At 47.9% G+C, this 13,255-nt stretch overlaps 1 long non-coding RNA gene and 1 pseudogene across 1 annotated transcript in view; one reads left to right on the top strand and one right to left on the bottom strand.

The window, feature by feature from the left end:
* Window positions 1-13,255, top strand: part of LOC147119724 (uncharacterized) — a 115,406-nt gene that overhangs the window by 11,080 nt on the left and 91,071 nt on the right. The gene's annotated exons all lie outside the window — the stretch shown is intronic.
* LOC147119725 (uncharacterized) overlaps window positions 1-13,255 on the bottom strand; it is a 152,446-nt pseudogene that overhangs the window by 80,136 nt on the left and 59,055 nt on the right.

Here is a 13,255-nt window from a genome sequence, read left to right as displayed (position 1 = left end):
TCCCACACACGGAGCAGGTGAATGGCCTCTCCCCAGTGTGAGTGCGATGATGAATTTCCAGATTAGACGGGGAACTGAATCCCTTCCCACAGTCCTCACATTTCCACGGTTTCTCCCTGGTGCGGGTGTCCTTGTGTCTCTCCAGGTTGGATGATCAGTTGAAGCCTCGTCCAAACACAGAACACGTGTACGGTTTCTCACCGCTGTGAATGGTGCGATGTTTTTTCAGGCTGTGTAACTGGTTAAAGCTCTTTCCAGTCAGTGCACTGGAACACACTCACTCGGGTGTGTGTATCTTGGTGCTTTTCCAGTCACACTGATGTTTGAAATCTTTTCCCACCGACAGAACAGGCAGACATTTCTCCTTCCACATTCAAAGGCTGATGATATTCAGATCCTGATGAATCGAGAGACTGACAGATCTTGACGTGATGTTTGGTTCGAGATTCCCGTCTGCAAATCCTCCCCTGCTAATACCCTGTAAAAGGAGTTTACAAAACTTGTCACTGTAAGTACAGGACATAAATTCAGAAAAGACAATTCTAGTTTCTAAAGATCATTCTTTCCTCTCTTGTTCCCCCAAAACTGTAAATCCCCATCCCACACATTGTACCTCCTCCCTGTGCTAAAATCCAAAACTATCACACATCTCAAGGCAGTTTGTGTTCTGCTCCCAGTTTTCTCCCCCAACTCTGGTTGGGTTCAGTTCTACACTCACTGGTTCTCCTCCCTCTCCTCCCCTGAAGATGCTGACTCTGACTGGGTTCTGCACCTGCTTAATATCTGTTACATCTCCAGCTTTTTCCACGGATGCTGCCTGGCCTGCTGAGTATTTCCAGCATTTTCTGTTTTTGTTTCAGTTCTACACTCACTGGTTCCCCTCCCTCTCCTCTCCTGAAGGTGCTGACTCTGGCTAGGTTCAGTTCTACACCCACTGGTTCCCCTCCCTCTCCTCCCCTGAAGGTGCTGACTCTGGCTGGGTTCAGTTCTACACTCACTGGTTCCCCTCGCTCTCCTTCCCTGAAGGTGCTGACTCTGGCTGGGTTCAGTTCTACACTCACAGGTTCCCCCTCGCTCTCCTTCCCTGAAGGTGCTGACTCTGGCTGGGTTCAGTTCTACACTCACAGGTTCCCCCTCCCTCTCCTCCCCTGAAGGTGCTGATTCTGGCTGGGTTCAGTTCACTGAATGGGACCCTGAAGCCCCGACCCATAATGGCTCCTTTACAAAGATGGCCACGCATGCGCGCGACCGCTAGATGAAGTAAGAGCGTGAAGCACAAACCACCAGCTTTCCTTTACAAAGATGGCCGCGATTAAACCGGGCCTGTTCCCGGGAAAAAGCCTCCGAGCTGGAAACGCAGAACCTGTAGGTTCTCATTTGGGGCTTGTGACCTACACCAGGTGTTTATGAAGCTCACCCGCCGTGTGTGTTCCCTCCCTGCGGCCCGCTGATTCGTAATCCGCGTAAATCGCATCCCCCGCCGTTGGCCGCTTCCAACAATGGCCTGACCCGTAACACAGTGACACTGCGCATGCTCCAAATACAGGCGGGCACTGCGCCTGTGTACTGGGCTCCTCCAGTGTGGATGGGGCACATTCTCCCCCGCGGGGCATGCTGGGGAACTGCCCCGCCATTGAAAGCAGCAATTAGAGAATGGAGAATGAGTTTCTGTGATTCCCATTGAGAGACAATTCATCAATAATTCACACAGAAACCCAAGTGCATGGGCACTCTGCCATGGTTCCGTCCTGGATTTGATTAATAACAGAATCCAAACCCCTGCAGTCACATGTGAACTCACTGGAGTCTCAGCAGGTGGGGGGAATTTCTTCCCACTCACAGGATATTGAAACAGCCTCTCTCCAGTGTCAATGCGCTGATCGTGCATCAGCTGCTTTGAACTTGAAAAGCTTTTCTCTCAGTCAGAGTATTTACAGCAACAGTTCTCAATGTGGACACTCTGGAGTGTCAACAGTTGGGACAACGGAGTGAATCCCTTCCCACACGTGAAGTATCTAAACTGTCTCTCTCCGGTGTGACTGTGCTGGTGTGTCAGTAAATGGGATGGTCGATTGAATCACTTTCCAGATACAGAGCAGTGAACGGATTCTCCCCCTTACAAACATGTTAGCGTGGGAATAGATGTAATAGCAGAGCACTTGGAAAACAGTGACAGGATCGGACAAAGTCAACATGGATTTACAAAAGTTACTGGAATTTTTTGAGGATGTAACTAGTAAAATAGATAAGGGAGAACCAGTGGATGTGGTGTATTTGGACTTTCAAAAGGCTTTTGATAAGGTCCCGCATACGAGATTAGCGTGTAAAGCTAAGGCACATGGGATTGGGGGCAAGGTACTGACTTGGATAGAGAACTGGTTGGCAGACAGGAAGCAAAGAGTTGGAATAAACGGCTTTTTTTCTGAGTGGCAGGCAGTGACTAGTGGGGTACTGCAGGGATCAGTCCTAGGACCCCAGCTATTCACAATATATATAAATGATCTAGATGAGGGAACTAGATGTAATATCTCCAAGTTTGCAGATGAAACAACGCTGGATGGGCGTGTGTGCTGTGAGGAGGATGCCGAGAAACTCCAGTATGATTTGGATAGGTTAGGTGATTGGGCAGATGCATGGCAGATGCAGTATAATGTGGATAAATGCGAGGTTATCCACTTTGGTGGCAAAAACAGGAAGGCAGATTATTATCTGACCAGCACTAGATTGGGAGAAGGGGAAGTGCAACGAGACCTGGATGTCCTTGTGCACCAGTCACTGAAGTTAAGCATGCAGGTGCAGCAGGCAGTTAAGAAGGCAAATGATATGTTGGCCTTCGTAGCGAGAGGGTTCGAGAACATAGAAACATAGAAGATAGGAGCAGGAGTAGGCCATTCAGCCCCTCGAGCCTGCTCCGCCATTCAATGCGATCATGGCTGATCATCTAAATTCAGTACACTGTCCCTGCCTTCTCCCCATATCCCTTGATCCCTTTAGCCTTAAGAAATATATCCAACTCTTTCTTGAATATATATAATGAACTGGCCTCCACCGCCCTCTGTGGTGGAGAATTCCACAGGTTCACCACTCTCTGGGTGAAGAAATTCCTCCTCATTTCAGTCCTAAATGGCTTACCCCTTATCCTTAGACTATGACCCCTGGTTCTGGCCTCGCCGGCCATCAGAAACACCCTTCCTGCATCTAGTCTTTCCAGACCTGACAGAATTTTATAGGTTTCGATGAGATCCCCTCTCAATCTTCTAAACTCCAGTGAGTATAAGCCCAATCGACACAATCTTTCCTCATACGTCATTCCTGCCATCCCAGGTATCAGCCTGGTGAATCTTCGCTGCACTGCTTCCATGGCAAGAACGTCCTTCCTCAGGTAAGGTGACCAAAACTGCACACAATACTCAAGGTGCGGTCTCACCAAGGCCCTGTACAACTGTAGCAAGACATCCTTGTTCCTGTACTCGAACCCTCTTGCTACGAAGGCCAACATACCATTTGCCTTCTTAACCGCCTGCTGCACCTGCATGCTCACCTTCAGCGACTGGTGTACAAGAACACCCAGGTCTCTTTGCACTTCCACTTCTCCCAATCTATTGCCATTCAAATAATAATCTGCCTTCCTGTTTTTGCCACCAAAGTGGATAACCTCACATTTATCCACATTATAGTGCATTTGCCATGCATCTGCCCAATCACCCAACCCGTCCAAATCATACTGGAGTTTCATGACATCCTCCTCACAGCATACCCTCCCACCCAGCTTTGTGTCGTCTGCAAATTTGGAGATATTACATCCAATTCCCTCGTCCAGATCATTAATATATATTGTGAACAGCTGGGGTCCTAGGACCGATCCTTGCGGTACCCCACTAGTCACTGCCTGCCAATCAGAAAACCACCCGTTTATTCCAACTCTTTTCTTTCTGTCCGCCAACCAGTTCTCTATCCAAGTCAATACCTTGCCCCCAATCCCATGTGCCTTAATTTTGCACGCTAATCTCTTATGTGGGACCTTATCGAAAGCCTTCTGAAAGTCCAAATACACCACATCCACTGGTTCTCCCTTATCTATTTTACCAGTTACATCCTCAAAAAATTCCAGTAGATTAGTCAAGCATGATTTACCTTTTGTAAATCCATGTTGACTTTGTCCGATCCTGTCACTGCTTTCCAAGTGCTCTGCTATTACATCTTTTATAATGGACTCCAGCATTTTCCCCACTACCGATGTCAGGTTTACCGGTCTATAATTCCCCGCTTTTTCTCTACCACCTTTTTTGAATAGTGGGGTAACATTAGCTACCCTCCAATCCATGGGTACTGTTCCAGAGTCTATCGAGTTCTGGAAGATGACCAGCAATGCATCTACTATTTCTAGGGCCACTTCCTTAAGTACCCTGGGATATAGATTATCAGGCCCTGGGGATTTATCGGCCTTCAGTCCCATCAATTTTCCGAACACCATTTCCCTACAAATACTAATTTCTTTCAGTTCCATCCTTTCATCAGACCCTATGTTCCCCCGGCATCTCTGGGAGGTTATTTGTATCCTCCTTTGTGAAGACAGAACCAAAATATGTATTTAGTTGGTCTGCCATTTCTTTGTTCCCCATTATAAATTCCCCTGATTCTGACTGCAAGGGACCTACGCTTGATTTCACCAATCTTTTTCTCTTCACATATCTATAAAAGCTTTTACAGTCAGTTTTGATGTTCCCTGAAAGCTTACTCTCATATTCTATTTTCCCTTTCTTAATTAATCCCTTTGTCCTCCTTTGTTGAATCCTAAACTGCTCCCAATCCTCAGGATTATTGCTTTTTCTGGCCAATTTATATGTCCTCTCTTTGGATCTTATGCTATCCCTAATTTCCCTTGTTAGCCATGGTTGAGTCACCTTTTTTGTTTTATTTTTATGCCAAACTGGGATGAACAAATTCTGTAGCTCATCCATTCGGTCTTTGAATGTTTGCCATTGCCTATCCACCGTCAACCCTTTGAGTGCCACTCCCCAATCAATCCTACCCAACTCGCTCCTCAGACCATTGTAGTTTCCTTTATTTAAATTGAGGACCCTTGTCTCTGATTCAACTACTTCATTCTCCATCTTAATGAAGAATTCGATCATATGATCGCTCCGACCCAAGGGGCCTCATACAACAAGATTGCTAATTAATCCTTTCTCGTTACATAATACCCAGTCTAAGATGGCCTGATCTCTGGTTGGTTCCTCGACATATTGGTCCAGGAAACCATCCCGTAAACACTCCAGGAATTCCTCCTCCACAGTATTGTTACTAATTTGGTTGGCCCAATCTATATGTATATTAAAGTCACCCATGATGACTACTGTGCCCTTATTGCAGGCTTCTTTAATTTCCCTTTTTATGCCATCCCCAACCTCCGCATTACTGTTTGGAGGTCTATATACCACTCCCACTAACGTTTTGTTCCCTTAGTATTCCTCAATTCTACCCATACAGATTCCACATCATCAGAGCTAATATCCTTCATTACAATTGTGTTAATCCCTTCTTTAACCAGTAATGCTACCCCACCTCCCTTTCCTTTTAGCCTATCTTTCCTGAATATCGAATACCCCTGAATGTTGAGTTCCCAGTCTTGGCCATCCTTGAGCCACGTCTCCGTAATCCCAACCAAATCATGTTCGTTTACCTCTATTTGCGCAGCCAATTCATCCACCTTATTACAAATGCTCCTCGCATTAAGACACAAAGCCTTCAGGCTTGTTTTTTTAACGCTCTTAGACCTATTAGAATTATTATTTACTGTGGCCATGTTTGATTTAAACCGTTGATTTCTCTGACTGCCACTTTTGTTTTTCTCCTTCCTATCTTTTGCTTTTATCCTTGTTTCCCTTTCCTCTGTCTCCCTGCTCAGGTTCCCAACCCCCTGCCATTTTAGTTTAAACCCTCCCCCACAACACTAGCAAACACTCCCCCTAAGACATCGGTTCCAGCCCTGCCCAGGTGCAAACCGTCCAGTTTGAACTGGTCCCACCTCCCCCAGAACCGGTTCCAATATCCCAGGAACTTGAATCCCTCCCCCTGGCACCATTCCTCTAGCCACGTATTCACCTGAAGTATCCTTCTATTTCTACTCTGACTAGCACGTGGCACTGGTAGCAATCCTGAGATTACTACCTTTGAGGTCCTGTTTTTTAATTTATCTCCTAACTCCCTATATTCCGCTTTTAGGACCTCATCCCGCTTTTTACCTATATCGTTGGTGCCTATATGCACCACGACAACTGGCTGTTCACCCTCCCCTTCCAAGATGTTCTGCAGCCGCTCGGAGACATCCTTGACCCTTGCACCAGGGAGGCAACACACCATCCTGGAGTCTCGTTTGCGGCCGCAGAAACGCCTATCTATTCCCCTTACAATTGAATCCCCTATTACTATAGCTCTACCCCTCTTCCTCCCATTCTGTGCAGCAGAGCCACCCCTGGTGCCAGGAAGTTGGCTGCTGCTGCCTTCCTCTGATAAGCCATTACCCCCAACAGTAATCAAAGTGGTGTATCTGTTGGAGAGGGGGATGGCCACAGGGGACCCCTGCACTACCTGCCTGCGCCTAGTACTCTGCCAGTTGGTCACCCGTTCTCTTTCTTCCTGTCCAACTTCTACCTGCGGTGTGTCCAACTCCGTAAATGTGATATTCACAATGTCCTGAGCATTGTGAATGCTCCAGTATGCATCCAATCGCAGCTCCAGTGCCGCAATGCGGTCTGTCAGTAGCTGCAGCTGGATGCACTTCCTGCACATGTAGTTGTCAGGGACACAGGAAGTGTCCCTGAGTTCCCACATACCGCAGGAGGAGCATACAACGGGGCCGGGCTCTCCTGCCATGACTTACCCTTTAATTAATTGAATTTAAATTAAATCAATCAATCCCACTAATTACACTACAGTTAACTGGTTTACCAACAGTCCCCGCTACACCAGAGAGACCTTAGTAACTATAAACCAGAGTTAAAGTTTAAAAAAGAGAGAAACACTCACCAACCAATCACTTACCTGCTTCCTGGTGATGTCACACTTTGATTACTTTTTACCTCTCTCCCCGCTGTTGAATTGGTATGCCGCTCCTCACTGCTCCCACACAGGTCCGATGCTCTGGTCGGGCCTCGCTGCCGGTTTTAAGCTCTGCCACCGCTCCTCACTGCTCCCACACAGGTCCGATGCTCTGGTCGGGCCTCGCTGCCGGTTTTAAGCTCTGCCACTGCTCCTCACTGCTCCCACACAGGTCCGATGCTCTGGTCGGGCCTCGCTGCCGGTTTTAAGCTCTGCCACCGCTCCTCACTGCCCCCACACAGGTCCGACGCTCTGGTCGGGCCTCGCTGCCGGTTTTAAGCTCTGCCACCGCTCCTCACTGCTCCCACACAGGTCCGATGCTCTGGTCGGGCCTCGCTGCCGGTTTTAAGCTCTGCCACCGCTCCTCACTGCTCCCACACAGGTCCGACGCTCTGGTCGGGCCTCGCTGCCGGTTTTAAGCTCTGCCGCCGCTCCTCACTGCTCCCACACAGGTCCGATGCTCTGGTCGGGCCTCGCTGCCGGTTTTAAGCTCTGCCACCGCTCCTCACTGCTCCCACACAGGTCCGATGCTCTGGTCGGGCCTCGCTGCCGGTTTTAAGCTCTGCCGCCGCTCCTCACTGCCCCCACACAGGTCCGATGCTCTGGTTGGGCCTCGCTGCCGGTTTTAAGCTCTGCCGCCGCTCCTCACTGCCCCCACACAGGTCCGATGCTCTGGTCGGGCCTCGCTGCCGGTTTTAAGCTCTGCCACCGCTCCTCACTGCCCCCACACAGGTCCGACGCTCTGGTCGGGCCTCGCTGCCGGTTTTAAGCTCTGCCACCGCTCCTCACTGCTCCCACACAAGTCCGATGCTCTGGTCGGGCCTCGCTGCCGATTTTAAGCTCTGCCACCGCTCCTCACTGCTCCCACACAGGAACAAGGATGTCTTGCTGCAGTTGTACAGGGCCTTGGTGAGACCACACCTTGAGTACTGTGTGCAGTTTTGGTCGCCTTATCTGAGGAAGGATGTTCTTGCCATGGAGGAAGTGCAGCGAAGATTCACCAGACTGATACCTGGGATGGCAGGAATGACGTATGAGGAGAGATTGGGTCGATTGGGCTTACACTCGCTGGAGTTTAGAAGAATGAGAGGGGATCTCATTGAAACTTATAAAATTCTAACAGGACTAGACAGACTAGATGCAGGAAGGATGTTCCCGATGGCTGGGGAGTCCAGAACCAGGGGTCACAGTCTAAGGATAAGGGGTAAGCCATTTAGGACAGAGATGAGGAATTTCTTCGCCCAGAGAGTGGTGAACCTGTGGAATTCTCTACCACAGAAGGCAGTAGCGGCCAGTTCATTAAATATATTCAAGAAGGAGTTAGATATATTTCTTAAGGCTAAAGGGATCAAGGGATATGGGGAGAAGGCAGGGACAGGGTACTGAATTTGGATGATCAGCCATGATCTCATTGAGTGGTGGAGCAGGCTCGAGGGGCCGAATGGCCTACTCCTGCTCCTATCTTCTATGTTTCTATAAGTGAGTGACTCTCTTTCCGCACTCAGCTGGTGAACAGCCTCTCCCCGGTCTGACTGTTTCGATGAGTTTGCACCTCAGACGGGCAACTGAATCCATTCCCACATTTACACTAATACAAAAAGAAAATAGTGCAGAGGCTGGAAATCTGAAATAAAAACAGAAAATGCTGGAGATGCTCAATGGGTCAGGCAGCATCTGTGGGAGAGAAACAGCATTAACGGCCCAGAAATTAGGATCGGGGGCTTGCCGCGCGTGCAAGCCCCCGATGTGCCCTCACCCGGCGCGCCGACATCTGAAGCCTGGGCCTGCTTGGAATTCCTGTCACTGGCCCGGTTCAGATGTCGGCGCGCTGTGCTTACCTGATCCAGTGGCGTAGTTAGTTCGATGTGCCGGCTGGGATCAGGTGAGCACTGCAGCCAATCAGGGGAGGGGAAACTTCATTCATGAGTTTGATAGTAAGAACTGTCAAACTCATGAAAAGTACTGGCGCCCAAAAGACTAGTTTAACTTTTAATAAAATTTTAAAAAGCATCCCAATAATTAAATAAACTATAAGTAACTTTAAAAAACTATTTTAAACAATTAATCACATTTTTGAAAAAAATAATTTTTTTAAAAATCGGGTCTAAAACTACACTTACCTTACTGTAAAGTCCTTAAAAACAATAAAGCTGTGGAAAAAATGTTATAATTTTAAGTAATAGACCACTTACCTTAAAGAATGAAGTCCTTACGTCTCTTTTTTACATTCGTAAAAAGGAGAGGCCCTTACACACGCGCAAACCTGTCAAAAAGAAGGAAGTTCAACGCACGCGTTGGACCTCTGAACCCCTTGGAGGAAATGCCGGTTTCCCGCGCATGCACTATGCCTGCTGAAATCCGGCACTTCCAACGGGCCCACGCGTGAGTACCCCATCCGTACTCACGCGTTGGGACCGGAATTACTGGCCCAATGTTTCAGGTCGATGACCCTTCGTCAGAACTGGAAAAAAGCAGGAAATGGAACAGATTTTGAAGCAAGTGTAGGGGCTGGGAAAGGGGGGAGGGGATGAAAGAACAAAAGAGAAGGTCTGTGATAGGATGGAAGGCAGGAGAGATATTCAAGGCAAAAGGAGATGGTAATGGGGCAGGTTAAGAAACAAAGGGTGGCTCCAGACTGCTGAGCATCTCCAGCATTTTCATAATCATATCATCATAATCATAACATCATAATCAACTTTATTGTCATTGTTAGTGCACAAGTGCAGTACAACGAAATGTAGGCTTGCGGCTCCCGAGAGTGTACATTTAGATTAAGACATTAAACATTCAACATACATTTGGTTTGTAATACATTAACATAAACATAACCATAATAAAGTGCATTGGCAGATGTGCAGGCTTTAGAGTTTATTTGTAGAGTTCAGTAGGATGACAGCCCTGGGAAAGAAGCTGTTCCTAAATCTGGTCGTACGGGTGCGAATGCATCTGTAGCGTCTCCCAGATGGCAGGAGGGCAAACAGACTGTGGCTGGGGTGGGTAGGGTCTTTGATGATGGTCCGTGACCTCCGTAAACAGCGTTTCTGGTATATGTGCTCTATGGTCGGTAGCCGGATGTCGGTAATACGTTGGGCAGTTTTGACTACCCGCTGCAGGGCTTTCCGGTCATAGTAGCTACAGCTGCCATACCATACTGTGATACAGTTCGTCAGGATGCTCTCTATTGTGCAGCGGTAAAAGTTAGAGGGATCAGGGATGACAGGTTACTTCCCTTCAGCCTCCTTAGGAAATACTACCCCACATTTACACTGTTGATTCAGGTGGGTGCACGAGTCTCACAGGCTAGACAATTTGTTAAAAGTGGGTCCAGGCACAGAACACGCTCCCCGCTGTGATTGGTGCTTTTTCCTTCTATATCCAAAGTCCAATGATATTCAGGCCCTGATAATCTGGAGAATCTGTCAGATCTTGACGCAATGTTTGGATTCAGTTTCCATCTGCAGATCCTCCCCTTCTAATACCCTCATATGGTGTTTACAACAGAATAGACCTTCAGAACAGACAAATCTATTTTCTCTACAACATCCTTTACCCTCCTGTCCCTCCTAAGCTGTAAATTCCCCATTCCAAGCACTCTCCCTTCATCCTTACTGTCTAAAAACAACATTCATTACATCATCTGGGATTTAGTGTCTCCCCTTCTCTCCAGAAGGAACTGAATCTGGCTGGGTGCAATTAGTTAACCTCTACATTTTGGTAGGAAGAACGAGGAGAGGCAATATAAACTAAAGGGTACAATTCTATAGGGGGTGCCTGAACAGAGAGACCTGGGGGTTTATGTGCACAAATCGTTGAAGGTGGCAGGGCAGGTTGGGAAAGCGGTTAAAAAGCTTACGGGATCCTGGGCTTCATAAATAGAGGCATAGAGTACAAAAGCAAGGAAGTTATGATGAACTTTTATAAAACGCTGGTCCGACCTCTCTGGAGTTTAGAAGAATGAGAGGTGATCTCATTGAAACATACAAGATTCTGAGGGGGATTGATAGGGTAGGTGCTGAGAGGTTGTTTCCCCTGGCTGGAGTGTCTAGAACTAGGGGGCATAGTCTCAGGATAAGGGGTCGGCCATTTAAGACCGAGATGAGAAATAATTTCTTCACTCGGAGGGTTGTGAATCTTTGTAATTCTCTGCCCCAGAGGGCTGTGAATGCTGAATCTTTGAGTATATTCAAGGCTGAGATCGATAGATTTTTGGACTCTAGGGGAATCAATTGATATGGAGATCGGGCGGGAAAGTGGAGTTGAGGTCGATGATCAGCCATGATCTTATTGAATGGTGGAGCAGGCTCGAGGGGCCGTATGGCCTACTCCTGCTCTTATTTCTTATGTTCTTATGACCTCAACTGGAGTATTGTGTCCAATTCTGGGCACCGCACTTTAGGAAGGATGTGAAGGCCTTCGAGATAATGTGGAAAAGATTTGTTCCAGAAAAAATGGTTCCAGGGATGAGTGACTTCAGTTATGTGGATAGACTAGAGAAGCTGGGGTTGTTCTCCTTGGAGCAGAGAAGGTTGAGAGGAGATTTGATAGAGGTGTTCAACAACATGAGGGGTCTAGACAGAGTAGATAGAGAGACACTGTTCCCATTGGCGGAAGGGTCGAGAACCAGAGGACACAGATTTAAGATGATTGGCAGACGAACCAAAGGTGACATGAGGGAAAAACTTTTTTACGCAGCGAGTGGCTAGGATCTGGAATTCACTGCCTGAAAGGGTGGTGGAGGCAGATTCAACTGTGGCTTTCAAAAGGGAATTGGATAAGTACCTGAAGGAAAAATGTTGTCAGGGCTCCGAGGAACGGGCGGGGGGAGTGGGACTGGCTGAAGTGTTCTTGCAGAGAGCCGGCACGGGCTCGATGGGCCTCCTGCTGGGCTCTAACGAGTCTATGATTCGATGGTTCTAGAGCCTCACCATCAGCCGACTCAGTGAGTGTCAGCAGTGACAGCAGTCCAATCCTGCCCTCAATTGACATCCATGCACTTCCCAGTTGATGTCACTTGATCTCCATCAAGAGCAGGGGCAGTGCCTGATTCTTACTCTTAGTTAGCCCAGTGGTACTGAGGATAATTATAGCCCCTGAACTGCTGCCTTGTCAGAGATCAACTAACAGCCCAGATCAAGGATTGAACTTGGTACCTTCCTAGTCAGTAGTGCAGAGTGTTTTGAAGTGGAAGTGGGAGGGTGAGAACAGAATATTTAGAAAGAAATATCACTCCACCTTTAAACGAAACCTTCGTCACACTGCAAAATTCTGAAGACTTTCAATATTAAACAAGCAAGTCAAATGGATCATCAAAAATAGTGAGACACTTTAGAAAGGCTCAAGTCACTGAAACAGACAGGTTTACAATCACTGCACAGCACAGAAGGGAGCGACTGTTAATGGGAGCTCTGTGAGTGAAATCCGCCAACACTCCAAGATAAACGGGTCTGTCCCTTTAACTGTAAATATGCAGAGAAAGGGGAGTCCCTGTCCCTTTAAATATCTGGCTCATTCCCCCAGGCAGTGGGAGGAGGAACAGCGCGCGGTCTCTTTATATCCTGACCCAGCGGGCCCCGCCGGATGGGCTGCCGCAGGATCCTAAAGGCCACAGCAAGTATTGTCCATCGGGTTAAACACTGAAAAGAGCCTCGCACAAAGTGTTTGTTATATGTGTGAGTGTGTAAACAAAACACATCATTCTTAATGTGTGCAAGCACATTCCACAGAGAGAAATCATTATCTTCACCAATTATTTTTCAGCATTTTATTTCCTTTTATTTAAAACTAGCTGGGGGTGCCCGCCCGGCGGTGCCGAGCTTTTTTGAGGGCATGTTGTTGTTGGAAGAGAGAGAGGGAGCGACTGGGGGAAGGAGAGAGAGGAAGGAGAGAGAGGGAAGGAGAGAGAGGAAGAAGAGAGAGAGGAAGGGGAGAGAGGGAAGGAGAGAGAGGGAAGGAGCGGGAGGGAAGGAGAGAGAGGGAGAGGGAAGGAGAGAGAGGGAGAGGGAAGGAGAGAGAGAGAGAGAAGGGGGAGAGAGAGAGAGAGAAGGAGAGAGAGAGAGAGAAGGAAGAGAGAGAGAGAGAGAGAGAGAAGGAGAGAGAGAGAGAGAGGAAGGAGAGAGAGAGAGAGAGGGGGAAGGAGAGAGAGAGAGGGGGAAGG

This window comes from Somniosus microcephalus, chromosome 4, assembly GCF_052327205.1.
Source record: "Somniosus microcephalus isolate GS21.2 chromosome 4, FLI_Smic_1.0, whole genome shotgun sequence".
NCBI classification, from domain to species: domain Eukaryota; kingdom Metazoa; phylum Chordata; class Chondrichthyes; order Squaliformes; family Somniosidae; genus Somniosus; species Somniosus microcephalus.
This window is presented reverse-complemented; position numbering and strand designations above follow the sequence as displayed.